This window comes from Triticum aestivum, chromosome 7D, assembly GCF_018294505.1.
Source record: "Triticum aestivum cultivar Chinese Spring chromosome 7D, IWGSC CS RefSeq v2.1, whole genome shotgun sequence".
NCBI lineage: Eukaryota > Viridiplantae > Streptophyta > Magnoliopsida > Poales > Poaceae > Triticum > Triticum aestivum.
In genome coordinates this window covers 340,030,145-340,044,550 of record NC_057814.1, presented here as the reverse complement: position 1 = coordinate 340,044,550, position 14,406 = coordinate 340,030,145, and positions in this window count along the sequence as shown.

Genomic DNA, 14,406 nt, shown 5'->3' with positions numbered 1-14,406 from the left:
GGTTTTGTTTAGATTAAAAGTTCGCCATAGCTGCAACTTCGCGTACTTCGTTTGTGTTCAGCGACCAGACAAAGGCGTCAAAGAACCCCACCTTGATCAATAAAGCTTTCATCTTATATTCGCAATATCCAGATTGCAATCTCAGTTTCTTGCCTGTTCTTCGTTTGCTCGCAGGAAACAGACCCTCGTGGTCAGGTTGATCGTGCTCCGGCGTGGTCGATAACCTCTTGGAGTTGGTTTAGCGATTGCTAAGGCGCGACGTCCTCGCACGTTCGTAGTCGGATCGTCAAAGTCGACTTCCATCAAAGCGATATTCATCATCTCATCGAAAGACGGGACACCTTTGCCTCTATCACAAATGTAACCAAACAAGATCTCCAGGTGCAAACACAACATGTTTTCTACCCTTATCTCCAAGAAGTTTATATTTAGCATTCATACGCTCAATGTTTTCCTTAGTTAACTCATGCATTTTTAAAATCAATTCAGCACGTTGTTAGCATCAAAAATTAACCTTCTCCGAAGATGGAAGAGGCAACAAATCAATAGGTGCACGAGGTAGGAAACCATACACAATTTCAAAAGGGCACATCTTACTAGTAGAATGCAAGGAACGGTTATAAGCAAATTCAATATGAGGCAAGCATTCTTCCCACATTTTCTTATTATTCTTCGAAACAGCCCTAAGCATAGTAGACAATGTTCTATTGACTACTTCAGTTTGTCCATCACTTTGGGGGGTGACAAGTAGTACTGAAAAGCAGTTTAGTCCCCAACTTAGCCCATAAACATCTCCAAAAGTGGCTAAGAAATTTAGTATCACGATCTCAAACAATAGTATTTGGTACACCATGCAAGCGAATAAGTTCACGAAAGAACAAATCAGCAACATTAACAGCATCATCGCTTTTATGACATGGTATAAAGTGTGCCATTTTCGAGAATCTATCCACGACAACATATATGCTATCCCTCCCCTTCTTTGTTCGAGGTAAACCTAAAACAAAGTCCATAGATATATCCTCCCAAGGAACACTAGGTACAGGCAAAGGCATATATAAACCATGAGGATTGAGTCGTGACTTAGCTTTTTGACATGTAGTGCAGCGAGCAACAAAGCGCTCAACATCCCGTATCATCTTTGGCCAAAAGAAATGTGTAGTAAGTACGTCCTCCGTCTTTTTCACGCCAAAGTGTCCCATTAATCCTCCTCCATGCGCCTCCTGCAACAACAAATGACGAATGGAGCTAGCGAGAATGCATAGCTTGTTAGCACGAAACACAAATCCATCATTAACAATGAAGTTGTTCCATGTTCGTCCTTCTTTACAATTCTGCAATACATCTTTAAAATCAGCATCATGCACATATTGATCTTTGATTGTCTCGAAACCAAATATTTTGAAGTCAAGTTGTGAAAGCATAGTATAGCGACGAGACAATGCATCAGCAATAACATTTTCTTTACCCTTCTTGTGTTTAATGACATATGGGAAAGTCTCAATGAATTCAACCCATTTAGCATGTCTACGATTCAGTTTAGCTTGACTTTTAATATGTTTCAAAGATTCGTGATCAGAATGTATAACAAATTCTTTGGGCCATAAATAATGTTGCCATGTTTCTAAAGTACGAACAAGAGCATATAATTCTTTATCATAAGTAGAATAATTCAGACTAGGCCCACTCAATTTTCCAGAAAAGTATGCAACAGGTTTGCCATCTTGTAATAACACACCTCCTAATCCAATTCCACTAGCATCGCATTCAAGTTCAAAAGTCTTATTAAAATCAGGAAGTTGGGGTAAAGGAGCATGTGTCAACTTATCTTTCAATACCACGAAGGCTTCTTCCTGTGCGGTACCCCAAACAAAAGGCACATCCTTCTTTGTAAGCTCATTGAGAGGTGCAGCAATGGTGCTGAAATCTCTCATAAAACGCCTATAGAATCCTGCGAGGCCTAGAAAACTCCTCACTTGTGTGACCGTTTTGGGCTGCGGCCAACTCTCAATAGCTTCAATCTTGGCTTTATCAACTTCAATTCCCTGTGGAGTAACAACATATCCAGGAAAAGACACTCGGTCGGTGCAAAAGGTGCACTTCCCAAGGTTACCAAACAAACGTGCATCACATAGAGCAATAAAAACAGCACGTAAATGTTGCAAATGTTCCTCCAAAGATTTGCTATAAATCAATATGTCATCAAAGTAAACTACCACAAATCGTCCAATGAAAGCACATAAAACTTCGTTCATTAATCTCATGAAAGTACTAGGTGCATTAGTTAACCCTAAAGGCATGACTAACCACTCATATAATCCAAACTTAGTTTTAAATGCTGTTTTCCATTCATCTCCCAATTTCATACGAATTTGATGGTATCCACTACGCAAATCAACTTTGGAGAATATTGTAGAGCCACTCAATTCATCAAGCATATCATCTAGCCTAGGAATAGGATGACGATAACGAATAGTAATATTATTAATGCCTCTACAATCAACACACATACGCGACGTACCATCCTTTTTGGGCACGATCTTTCACGAAAGGAGCGGATCCCAACTAAGAACACGAAGAACACGAGGGGAAACACGAGGGGAAGACACGAGAGAATCACTCAAACCAACAAGAACAATCACACATGTGCTAGATCCTCGAAACACAAAGAGATACACGATCCAAATCCAACAAGGGACGATACATAGGTAACCGGTTCTTCTCCGAAAGGAGGTCTTGAGGGGGGCCACCCAAGAGGGGGTCTTGAATCCAACGTGGATCGTCTCCGAAGAGGGGCCGCAGTCTCTCTCGAGGAGGAGATCCGTATGGATGAGCAATGCTCTATCTCACATATGAGCTAAACCAATGCTAACCCTAGAAAGATGGAGGAGAAAGAGTATATATAGTCTAGGGAGTCGATGGGGTACACGGGCCTCGGCCCTTACTATGCGCAGACAGAGGTGGCCGGATGTCCGGGGCTTCGGGAGAGGCGGGATGTCCGGGCTGGGGGCCGGATGTCCGGGCTGGAGGGCAAAACTTCTGGATGTTCTGTAGCGTAGCGCCGGATGTCCGGGCTTTTAGCCGGATTTCCGGGCTGGGGCCGGATGTCCGGGCTGGACGCCGGATGTCCGGGCCCTGTAGGCTTGGGCGTCTGGGCTGCTGCTGCTGTGGATCCTCCAGGGGCCGGATGTCCGGGGTCATGGTCGGATGTCCGTTTCCGTTGGTTCTCTTCATCCATGGACTTGGCGGCTTGTCCGTCTTCACGTGTTGATGAGGACATCAATACCATTGTTACACCCACAGCCCCTGCTGCTATACATACTGGACCAATTACTAGAGCTCGCGCACGCCAATTAAATTACCAGGTACTTTCCTTTCTTGGTAATGATTCTAATGTTCATGAGAATATGATGCTGCCTAAATTGGATAGATTTGTTTTGCTTACAAATGAAGGGCCTAGCTTTGAGAAGGATGAACATTGGAGCAAGAACAAGCATGGAGATGATGGCAGGCGCATGGGGGACAAGAACGGAGTTACAAGTGATGATTTCAGGACGTTGAAACCACCATAATGCGTGCATGAAGCCTTGGACGAAATATACAAGATGCTACTTCATAACTATCGTCCAGAGGCTATTCTAGGTGCAGCGTCACCTTATTATTGGGCCAGGCCCATGTAATTTCGAAATACTTGAGTATAGGCTATTTTTAGAGTCCGTATGTGTGGGGAAACAAGAGATAGGGTTGGTTTCGGACCCCTTCCCCAAGGGCCACGAAATTCCCCCCTCTTCCTCCATATATACAGCCCTTAGGGCGTCGTTTAGACTTTGGGGTTTTGTTTAGATTAAAAGTTCGCCATAGCTGCAACTTCGCGTACTTCGTTTGTGTTCAACGACCAGACAAAGGCGTCACAGAACCCCACCTTGATCAATAAAGCTTTCATCTTATATTCACAATATCCAGATTGCAATCTCAGTTTCTTGCTTGTTCTTCGTTTGCTCGCAGGAAACAGACCCTCGTGGTAAGGTTGATCGTGCTCCGGCGTGGTCAATAACCTCTCGGAGTTGGTTTAGCGATTGCTAAGGCGCGACGTCCTCGCACGTTCATAGTCGGATCGTCAAAGTCGACTTCCATCAAAGCGATATCCATCATCTGATCGAAAGACGGGACACCTTTGCCTCTATCAAGTGGTATCAGATTTCCAGGTTGCTCGGTGAGATTTTACAGTTTTTCGTAGTTTAGATCGAGTCTGTTCTTCATATCTACAGTCCATGAAAAAGCCACAAAAAAAATTAGGGTTAGTTCAGTATATCCGAACCAGGCAGTTTTTAGGCCAAAATTTCGGCAACCAAAATTATTTTTTCCCTATCCTATTTTTAGGTCCCGGGGAGTGTTTTGAGACACTCACCATAATAGTGATTTTTTGTCGCACTTTTTCGTCGTCGCTGCCCTGATTTCCGGAAAAAAAAAGTCAAAAAAATTGTGTGCCCATCCTGTCAGTTTGACCTGGGAAGAGTTTTGAGACATTCGCCATTATAGTGATTTTTCGCAAAAATAAAATAAAAAAGGAGCGCAAAAAAAAAGAGCAAATTTTTTTTCCAAAGTGTGCTTTTCCTTTGTTTACGTGCAGCGCCATGATTTTGTTAGTGTTCTAGGCTCGCGTCTCTAGCACGGTCTAGCCTAGGACCAGCACAGTACCGTCGTTGAGCATTTCTTCAACTTTGCATCTCTGAATTGATTATTGCAGACCATTTTTGCTACCATATTATAAGCCTTCCCAGCTCCACATACATCTACATTGTGTGTTTGACTCTCCCTGGTAATCGCTCTATCCAAGCTTTGAGAGTTTTGGCTACAACGGTTGCCGATCACCACCTGCGGCTGGGTAAGAACTGGTAAGAATTTGAGATTCGCTTGAAGGTTTAGTGACACACCACCATCACCACCACTTCCTAGTAGTCTGCAGGATCATATTCTTTTGTGTTTCTATTGCTGCTAACTATGGCAGGATCACAAGCCGATGAGACTGATTGGGAGAACATGACAAACAAGGAGTTGCATGATAAATTTCAGCAAATGATGAGTGGCCAGGTGGGACATGTGCTAAACAGATTTGAAGAGGCTATGGAGAAGATAGATGCCGTGGAGAAGTCGTTCGAGACAAAGCTGGATAACAAGTTTACTGAATTACTCAAGCGTCTTCCCCAACCACCACCGGCTGCACATGTCGCACCTCTACAACAACAACAACCACATCTCCAACGCCGCCTTCCAAATCAAGTGGGACAATCACAGCGCGTTCCAATTGAGACTGGTCAAAATTCGGGTGCCACTGCACCTACTGTTGATGCTTCTTTGGCTCCTGCTACTGCAGCGGCTGAGGAGGATGACGATTATGCGGGCGATTATGAGGATGAGGTTGATAAAAATCAGAACTACGTGCAGCCACCAGCACCACCACTAGCATGTCGACCTCAGGTATATATTCGCAACGGTATAAGGATTATAACAATATCACTCGTTTATTCCATCTTGCTTGTAAAGCTGAACGTGAAGTGCAGGATCGACAGCCATTGGCGCGAACTAACTTTTCTGCAGGTCGACCTTCATCATGGACACCGGGTGCATCTTCTACTTCCACTGCACCAGCACCTCCATCAGGTTCCACCTCCAGCCGTGATACAAGAAAGCAGGCACAACCACCACTATCTGCCAAGAGCGCACCTGCCGGGCCTGCACAGAGTTCTTCTTCCATGGCATCGACAGGGCACACGAGTGATATTATTTGTCGTCGTTGTAAGGGAAGAGGACATTATGCGAGAGAATGCAAATCTCAGCGTGTAATGATTGCTACTGAGGATGGTGGGTATGAGTCTGCTAGTGACTATGATGAGGAGACTTTGGCTGTTATTACACGTGAAGAACATGGTGGAGATGATTCTGAAAATGAGACGCAATACATGGCTCCTGAAGACGCTGACAGGTATGAATGTTTAGTTGCTCAACGTGTTTTGAGTGTGCAGGTCACACAAGCAGAGCAAAATCAGAGGCATAATTTGTTCCGTACAAAGGGAGTTGTGAAGGAACGTTCTGTTCGCATCATCATAGATGGAGGGAGCTGTAACAACTTGGCTAGCATGGAGATGGTGGAGAAGCTATCTCTCACCACAAAACCACATCCACATCCTTACTACATCCAATGGTTCAACAACAGCGGCAAGGTTAAGGTAACGCGTACTATTCATGTGCATTTTAGTATCTCTAAATATGCTGATTATGTTGATTGTGATGTGGTACCCATGCAAGCATGTTCCTTATTACTTGGTAGACCATGGCAATTTGATAAAAATTCTGTACACCATGGTAGAAACAATCAGTATACTCTTGTTCATAAGGATAAAAATATTACTTTGCTTCCTATGACTCCTGGTTCCATTTTGAAAGCTGACATTAATAGAGCTAATAAAGCAAAACAGGAGAAAAATAAGAGTGAAATCAGATTGTGGCAAAAGAATTTGAGCAACAAATGAAACCTAATAATAAACCATCTAGTGTTCTTTCAGAAATCAAATTGAAAAGTGCATGTTTACTTGCCACAAAATCTGATATTGATGAGCTAGATTTCAACAAATTTGTTTGCTATGCTTTTGTGTGCAAAGAGGCACTATTTTCATTCGAGGATGTGCCTTCCTCTTTGCCCCCTGCTGTCACTAACATTTTGCAGGAGTTCGCTGACGTCTTTCCACAAGACGTGCCACCAGGATTACCACCTATTCGAGGGATTGAGCATCAAATTGACTTAATTCCCGGTGCATCGCTACCCAACCGTGCACCATACCGTACCAATCCAGAGGAGACGAAGGAGATTATGCGTCAAGTACAGGAGCTGCTCGACAAAGGTTATATACGCGAATCTCTTAGTCCTTGTGCTGTTCCTATTATACATGTGCCTAAAAAGGATGGTACATCGCGTATGTGTGTTGATTGTAGAGGCATTAATAACATTACTATTCGTTATCGTCATCCTATTCCTAGGCTAGATGATATGCTTGATGAATTGAGTGGCTCTACAATATTTTCCAAAGTTGATTTGCGTAGTGGATACCATCAAATTCGTATGAAACTGGGAGATGAATGGAAAACAACATTTAAAACTAAGTTTGGTTTATATGAGTGGTTAGTCATGCCTTTTGGGTTAACTAATGCACCTAGTACTTTCATGAGACTAATGAACGAAGTTTTACGTGCTTTCATTGAACGATTTGTGGTAGTCTATTTTGATGATATACTGATTTATAGCAAATCTTTGGAAGAACATTTGGAACATTTACGTGCTGTTTTTATTGCTCTACGTGATGCACATTTGTTTGGTAACCTTGGGAAGTGCACCTTTTGCACCGACCGAGTATCTTTTCTTGGCTATGTTGTTACTCCACAGGGAATTGAAGTTGATAAAGCCAAGATTGAAGCTATTGAGAGTTGGCCGCAGCCCAAAACGGTCACACAAGTGCGGAGTTTTATTGGACTCGCTGGTTTCTATAGGCGTTTTGTGAGAGATTTTAGCACCATTGCTGCACCTCTCAACGAGCTTACAAAGAAGGATGTGCCTTTTGTTTGGGGTACCGCACAGGAAGAAGCCTTCACGGTATTGAAAGATAAGTTGACACATGGTCCTTTACTCCAACTTCCTGATTTTAATAAGACTTTTGAGCTTGAATGTGATGCTAGTGGAATTGGATTAGGAGGTGTGTTATTACAAGATGGTAAACCTGTTGCATACTTTTCTGAAAAATTGAGTGGGCCTAGTCTGAATTATTCTACTTATGATAAAGAACTATATGCTCTTGTTCGGACTTTAGAAACATGGCAACATTATTTAGGGCCCAAAGAATTAGTTATACATTCTGATCATGAATCTTTGAAACATATTAAAAGTCAAGCTAAACTGAATCGTAGACATGCTAAATGGGTTGAATTCATTGAAACTTCCCCTTATGTGATTAAACACAAGAAGGGTAAAGAAAATGTTATTGCTGATGCATTGTCGCGTCGCTATACTATGCTTTCACAACTTGACTTTAAAATATTTGGTTTGGAGACCATCAAAGATGAATATGTGCATGATGCTGATTTTGAAGATGTTTTGCAGAATTGTAAAGAAGGAAGGACCTGGAACAAGTTTGTCGTTAATGATGGATTTGTGTTCCGTGCTAACAAGCTATGCATTCCAGCTAGCTCTCTTTGTCTTTTGTTGTTGCAGGAGGCGCATGGAGGAGGATTAATGGGACACTTTGGCGTGAAGAAGTCGGAGGACGTACTTGCTACACATTTCTTTTGGCCAAAGATGAGACGGGATGTTGAGTGTTTTGTTGCTCGCTGCACTACATGTCAAAAAGCTAAGTCACAACTCAATCCTCATGGTTTATATATGCCTTTGCCTGTACCTAGTGTTCCTTGGGAGGATATATCTATGGACTTTGTTTTAGGTTTACCTCGAACAAAGAAGAGGAGGGATAGCATATTTGTTGTCGTGGATAGATTCTCAAAAATGGCACACTTTATACCATGTCATAAAAGCGATGATGCTGTTAATGTTGCTGATTTGTTCTTCCGTGAAATTATTCGTTTGCATGGTGTGCCAAATACTATTGTTTCAGATCATGATACTAAATTTCTTAGCCACTTTTGGAGATGTTTATGGGCTAAGTTGGGGACTAAACTGCTTTTTAGTACTACTTGTCACCCCCAAACTGATGGACAACCTGAAGTAGTCAATAGAACATTGTCTACTATGCTTAGGGCTGTCTTGAAGAATAATAAGAAAATGTGGGAAGAATGCTTGCCTCATATTGAGTTTGCTTATAATCGTTCATTGCATTCTACTACTAAGATGTGCCCTTTTGAAATTGTGTATGGTTTCCTACCTCGTGCACCTATTGATTTGTTGCCTCATCCATCTTCGGAGAAGGTTAATTTTGATGCTAAACAACGTGCTGAATTGATCTTAAAAATGCATGAGTTAACTAAGGAAAACATTGAGCGTATGAATGCTAAATATAAACTTGCTGGAGATAAGGGTAGAAAGCATGTTGTGTTTGCACCTGGAGATCTTGTTTGGTTACATTTGCGTAAGGATAGATTTCCTGATTTGCGCAAATCAAAGCTAATGCCACGTGCTGATGGTCCTTTTAAGGTGTTAGAGAAAATATATGATAATGCATATAAACTTGAGCTGCCTGCAGATTTTGGGGTTAGTCCCACTTTTAACATTGCAGATTTGAAGCCTTATTTGGGTGAGGGAGATGAGCTTCCGTCGAGGACGACTTCATTTCAAGAAGGGGAGGATGATGAGGACATCGATACCATTGTTACATCCACAGCCCCTGCTGCTATACATACTGGACCAATTACTAGAGCTCGCACACGCCAATTAAATTACCAGGTACTTTCGTTTCTTGGTAATGATTCTAATGTTCATGAGAATATGATGCTGCCTAAATTGGATACATTTGTTTTGCTTACAAATGAAGGGCCTAGCTTTGAGAAGGATGAACATTGGAGCAAGAACAAGCATGGAGATGATGGCATGCGCATGGGGGACAAGAACGGAGTTACAGGTGATGATTTCAGGACATTGAAGCCACCATAATGCGTGCATGAAGCCTTGGACGAAATATACAAGAGGCTACTTCATAACTTTCGTCCAGAGGCTATTTTAGGTGCTGCGTCACCTTATTATTGGGCCAGGCCCATGTAATTTCGAAATACTTGAGTATAGGCTATTTTTAGAGTCCGTATGTGTGGGGAAACAAGAGATAGGGTTGGTTTCGGACCCCTTCCCCAAGGGCCACGAAATTCCCCCCTCTTCCTCCATATATATAGCCCTTAGGGCGTCCTTTAGACTTTGGGTTTTGTTTAGATTAAAAGTTCGCCATAGCTGCAACTTCGCGTACTTCGTTTGTGTTCAACGACTAGACAAAGGCGTCACAGAACCCCACCTTGATCAATAAAGCTTTCATCTTATATTCGCAATATCCAGATTGCAATCTTAGTTTCTTGCTTGTTCTTCGTTTGCCTGCAGGAAACAGACCTTCGTGGTCAGGTTGATCGTGCTCCGCGCGTGGTCAATAACCTCTCGGAGATGGTTTAGCGATTGCTAAGGCGCGACGTCCTCGCACGTTCGTAGTCGGATCGTCAAAGTCGACTTCCTCCAAAACGATAGCCACCATCTCATCGAAAGACGGGACACCTTTGCCTCTATCACCGACTTCGAACCATACTCGAACCTCATCGAGCTAGTGCATCAAGCTACCAAAGCGGAACGGCAAGTACAAGACGACTTCAAGTATGCCAAGTTCTCATCCAAGTCCTATGGCCTCTCCAACAATCATGCTTCGATGACTCCCACCACGAGCAATGGCGACAATTCAAGTTACAAGAAAGCTTCGACAAGCTCAAGTCGTCCTCCTACTACAAGCAACTTCAAGCCGAAAGCTTCATCATCATCTACTCCAACTGATGAGACCATCAAGACAAGTTCCATCAAATGTTTCACATGCGGAGGCCGAGGCCACAAGTCCTTCGAGTGCACAAACAAGCGCACCATGATCCTCAACGACGACGGCACCTACGACTCCATGAGTGAAGGAGAACTGGAAGCTCTTGAGCAAGTGGCCATGCACCGACAAGTGAACAATGAAGAAGAAGATGATCACATCTTTTGTGACGAAGACTCAAGTCCCGCTCTTGTTGTCTCCAAGGTCTTGACTCTTCAACATCAACAAGACGAAGATCAAAGATGCCATATCTTCCACACAAAGGCCGGCATCAATGGACGGTCCGTCAAGGTCATCATCGATGGAGGGAGTTGCCATAACTTGGCAAGTGAAGAACTATGCTCCAAACTCAAATTGGTCAAGATGAAGCACCCGCACCCCTACAAGGTTCAATGGCTAAGCGACACCGGCACCATACAAGTCGAGCAGAGAGTACAAGTCTCTTTCAAGATCGGCGCCTATGAAGACACTTTGGAGTGTGATGTCCTTCCGATGACCGTGTGCCACCTCCTTCTTGGACGGCCATGGCAATTTGACCGAGGTGTCATTCACAATGGGTGTACAAATCACTATAGCTTCAAGATGAAAGGGAAAGAGTTTGTGCTACGTCCTATGTCTCCAAGCCAAGTGCTCGCCGACAAGCAAAACACCCATCGTGGAGAGAATAGTGAGAGAGTGAACCACCAAAAAGAGAGTGAGCGCCACAAGCCCAAATTGAGTGCCTCCACGATGAGCGACAAGAAAAACTTAGTCCTATTTGCCACCAAACGTGAGATGAGAGAAGTGTGTGAGAACCCATCAAGTGTCCTACACTATGTCCTATTGTGCAAGGATGAGGCACCAAAAACTAACAACTCTCACGATCTACCTTTGGTGTTATCTTCTTTATTGCAGGAATTCCAAGATGTTTTCCCCGATGAGCTACCTCCGGGTCTACCTCCACTACGAGGCATTGAGCACCGAATTGATCTCATCCCCGGAGCGCCGCTTCCAAACAAAGCGCCCTATCGCGTCAACCCCGAAGAAACCAAAGAAATTCAAAGGCAAGTAAAGCACCTCATAGACCATGGACATGTGCGTGAAAGTTTGAGTCCTTGTGCCGTACCGGTCATTCTTGTGCCAAAACGAGACGGTAGCTTTCGCATGTGTTCCGATTGTAGACCTATACAATGCTATCACCGTTCGTTATAGGTATCCCATTCCATGCCTTGATGATATGCTTGATGAACTTTGCGGTGCCACTATCTTTTCCAAAATTAATCTTAAAAGTGGTTACTATCAAATCCGCATACAAGAGGGTGATGAATGGAAAACCGCTTTCAAAACAAAGTTTGGTCTATATGAGTGGTTAGTCATGCCTATGGGTTTATCGGAAGCACCCGGTACTTTCATGCGTCTTATGCATTACGTGTTTCGCCCTTACATTGGTGAATTTGTTGTTGTCTACTTTGATGATATCCTTGTGTTTAGCAAATCTCTTAAAGAGCATGTCACCCACCTTCGAGCATGTCACCCACCTTCGCACCGTGCTACAAACTCTTCGAAAAGAGCAACTTTATGCTAATAAGGAAACATGCCTCTTTGGTGTTCATAAGCTTGTTTTCTTGCGTTTCGTAGTATCTTCTAAGGGTGTTCATGTTGATGAATCTAAGATCAATGCTATTAAAACTTGGCCCCAACCAACCAATTTGCAACAAGTGCGTAGTTTTCTTGGTTTAGCCGGTTTCTATCGCAGATTTGTGAAGGATTTTAGCACCATTGCTTCACCTTTGCATGCTTTGAGTAAGAAAAATGCACCGTTTGTTTGGGGAACATCTCAAGATATCGCTTTCAATGAGCTTAAGAATTTGCTTACTCATGCCCTCGTGCTTGCATTACCCAACTTTGACAAACCTTTCGAAATTCATTGCGATGCTAGTGGTAATGGCATAGGAGGTGTGTTAACGCAAGAGCAGCGCCCAATTGCTTATTTTAGTGAGAAACTCTTCGGAGCGCAACTCAATTACCCTATCTATGACAAAGAGCTATATGCTTTGGTGCGAGTTTTGCATGAATGGGAACATTACCTACGCCCTCATGAGTTCATCATCCATACCGACCATGAAACGCTTAAATACCTTAAGGGTCAAACTAAGTTGAAGAAGCGTCATGCTAAATGGAGTGAGTTCATTGAGTCATTTCCTTATGTCATCAAGTATATTAAAGGTAAGGAAAATGTTGTGGCGGATGCACTTTCCCGTATATGCATGCTTGTTAATCAACTTGAGTTAAATGTCATTGGCTTTGAGCATATAAAAGACTTGTATGAGCATGATCCTACATTTTCTATTCCTTATGCCAAGTGTTTGACGCATACTTCTTGGGATCGATACTACATCAAAGATGGATATCTTATGAGAGCTAACAAACTTTGCATCCCCGAGTCCTCTCTTCGCTTGTTGCTTTTGCAGGAATCTCATGGAGGCGGACTCATGGGACACTTTGGACGCGACAAGACATTTGCTACGCTCTCCAAGAACTACTTTTGGCCCAAGATGTTCCGCGACGTCAATCGCTTCACCAACCGATGCTCTACATGTCGCAAAGCTAAGTCCGAAGCTCAATCTCATGGCCTCTATATGCCACTTCCAATTCCATATCACCCATGGGAAGACATTAGCATGGACTTTGTGCTTGGTTTACCTAGAACTCAAAATGGCAAGGATTCCGTTTATGCTGTTGTGGACCGATTCTCCAAAATGGCACATTTCATTCCTTGCAACAAGATAGACGATGCTTCACATGTTGCAAATTTGTTTTGTAGGGAAATCTTGCGCCTTCATGGAGTGCCAAAGACTATTGTCTCGGACCGCGACGTCAAGTTCTTGAGTTACTTTTGGAAGACATTGTGCGCCAAGCTCGGAATCAAGCTTTTGTTCTCTTCGGCATACCATCCACAAACCGACGGCCAAACGGAGGTGACCAACCGCACGCTCTCCACTCTACTACGCGTGTTGATAAAGAAGAACATCAAGGAGTGGGAGGAGAGCCTACCCATCGCCGAGTACGCCTACAATCGTGCAAGACATTCGACTACCGGCAAGTCCCCCTTCGACGTCTATGGCTTCAACCCATTGTCTCCATTGGACATTCTACCTCTACCGCTACAAGAGCGCACAAACATGGACGCGAGTGCCCGAGTCAACTTCCTCAAGAAGATGCACGAAGATACAAGAAACACCATCGAGCGCCAAGTACAACGACTCGCGACCAAGCTCAACATCAACAAGCAACCCATGATGTTCAATTTGGAGATCTTGTGTGGCTACACCTTCGCAAAGATCGCTTCCCCAAGGAACGCAAGTCCAAGCTACTACCCCGAGCGGATGGACCCTTCAAGGTGCTTGCACGCTACAACAACAACGCATACAAGATCGACATCCCACGCGACAAGTACTCCGTGAGCGACATCTTCAACATCAAAGATCTATCCCCGTACCATGGTGATGAGGATTTCGATCCGAGGTTGGATTTTTCCCAAGGCAGGGGAGATGATGCAGAGCATCCTACGGTCATCCCCATGGACCTACCATCGTCTCATCAAGAGCCAAGAGGACCTATTACACGAGCACGAGCTAGAGCTCTCGAGAACGAGGTGACTTCCTTCCTTAGTGATATCACATATGATCCACTCGAGACATGGCTACTACCTAAGTCCGATATGCAATGCATGATTACGTGTCAAGAGGAGCCTCCCGAGGATGCACGTGATAGAGGCAAAGGTGTCCCGTCTTTCGATGAGATGATGGATATCGCTTTAATGGAAGTCGACTTTGACGATCCGACTACGAACGTGCGAGGACGTCGCGCC